Genomic DNA, 1,783 nt, shown 5'->3' on the forward strand with positions numbered 1-1,783 from the left:
TGAAATACTGTTAAGCATTTCGCCTGGCATGCTAACGTTTCTGCCACCTTTAATAATAATAATAATAATAATAATAATAATAATAATAATAATAATAATAATAATAATAATAATAATAATCCTTTCCACTAAAGGCGCAAGGCCTGAAACTTTGGGAGAGGGGACTTGTCGATTACATCAACCCAAGTATTTCACTGATATTTAATTTATTGACCCCAAAAAGAAAGGTAAAGTCAACCACAGCAGAACTTAAACTCAGAGATAGACATGCTTGGCATTTTGCCTAGCATGCTAACGATTCTGCCATCTCACTACCTTTAATAATATCAATAACACTAACAAAATTAGCAGGTAAAATATAAGTGACTATGATAAACTTTGGGGCTACATAATACTTTATTGCAGAGCTAAAAGACCCTAATAAAATTGCTGTGTAATTTTATATTCTACTATTCTGTTTTTTTCTTTTCTTTTCAGTATGAATTACAGGTTTTCATAAAATCCTGTCAAAAAAAAACAAAAAAACTAAACATTATTTGTGTGTAAAACACATTGCTAAACAAAGGAAGTAATGAAATTGTTTATTCTGATATTGTAAGAGAAAATAGCTGTAATGTTGTTGGTTGTAAAAGAGTTAAGTTCTTCCTGAAAACAAATTTCAGTGTAACAGCTCTGGAATCATATAATTAGTTCCTACACATTTGATAGCATGCCATCTATCAGTTTAGCCTGAAGTGCCAAGATTGTTTTCATTTCACCAGATGCTTCTTCTATAACATCTATTGGTTGGAGAGTTACTTCTCAGAAACTCTAGAAGAGAGAGAGAAAGGAAAAAAAAAAGAAAAACAAAAAAAGGAGAAGAAAAAGAAACTGAATTTAAAAACGTGAAGATTACTCTCCTAAGTAATTAACTTTTCCAAAGTTTCCCCAAGTAAGCCTGCCCAGGGATTGAGTTGTGTGCAACTTCTTTTACTTTCAAAGCACTTTACAGCTGATGAATTAAGGTAAGCTGTTGTTGTTGCTGTTGTTGTGTGTTTCTTTTTTTATATATTTTTTTATTATGAAGTAACTGTCTACATTTGATATTTTCAAGACAAGATAGAAATGTGTTTAGCAAAGACCTGTTGTCATGTGTGTTAACTATTGAAGTAAAACACAAACTTCAACAGTAAAGATAACAAGCCTTATGTTTATTATTATTTAGACAGCTGTAACCATTCACTTAAAAATTTATTCTAAACAGTTGGAAATTATTCTGAATTCAGTACATTGGTGACAATTCTATAGCAGAGAACAACTGGTGTCTTCAATAAATTGTAAATCTATCCTATCAGAATATCTTCTGTGTGTTTTATTGCCCCATCTTATCTGTTGGAATAGGCACACACAATACTTAACACTTAACCCCCATACAATATTTCTTGTTGAACAATGTGAGTAGAGATTTATTTACTCTTTAGCATGTGTATATACACACACACACACACACGTTTTTATTTATGATGGTAATGATGGCAGTTTTATGGCCGCTTCTATTGTGTATTTTGTGCTGTTACTGATTTACATGACAGCACTGCTAGCTTTACTGAACTGGCAGAATAAGGATTTGCTTACAGAATGGGCAGTCATTGACTGATATTACAATAAACCCTAAGGTGGCAAGCTGGCAGAATCGTTAGCAGAATCGTTAGCAGAATCGTTAGCAGAATCGTTAGCAGAATCGTTAGCAGAATCGTTAGCAGAATCGTTAGCAGAATCGTTAGCAGAATCGTTAGCAGAATCG

At 32.5% G+C, this 1,783-nt stretch overlaps 1 long non-coding RNA gene and 1 other non-coding gene across 2 annotated transcripts in view; one reads left to right on the forward strand and one right to left on the reverse strand.

The window, feature by feature from the left end:
• LOC128248095 (uncharacterized) overlaps positions 1-1,783 on the reverse strand; it is a 108,313-nt gene that overhangs the window by 24,085 nt on the left and 82,445 nt on the right. The window lies entirely within an intron of this gene.
• The window catches only part of LOC106873547 (uncharacterized), a 52,991-nt gene that overhangs the window by 22,161 nt on the left and 29,047 nt on the right, over positions 1-1,783 (forward strand). Inside the window, exon 2 of the transcript XR_008264359.1 lies at positions 478-1,004. This is a non-coding gene — a transcript (uncharacterized LOC106873547). The remainder of the gene's footprint in view (positions 1-477; positions 1,005-1,783) is intronic.

Source organism: Octopus bimaculoides, chromosome 6 (assembly GCF_001194135.2).
Source record: "Octopus bimaculoides isolate UCB-OBI-ISO-001 chromosome 6, ASM119413v2, whole genome shotgun sequence".
Classification (NCBI taxonomy): domain Eukaryota; kingdom Metazoa; phylum Mollusca; class Cephalopoda; order Octopoda; family Octopodidae; genus Octopus; species Octopus bimaculoides.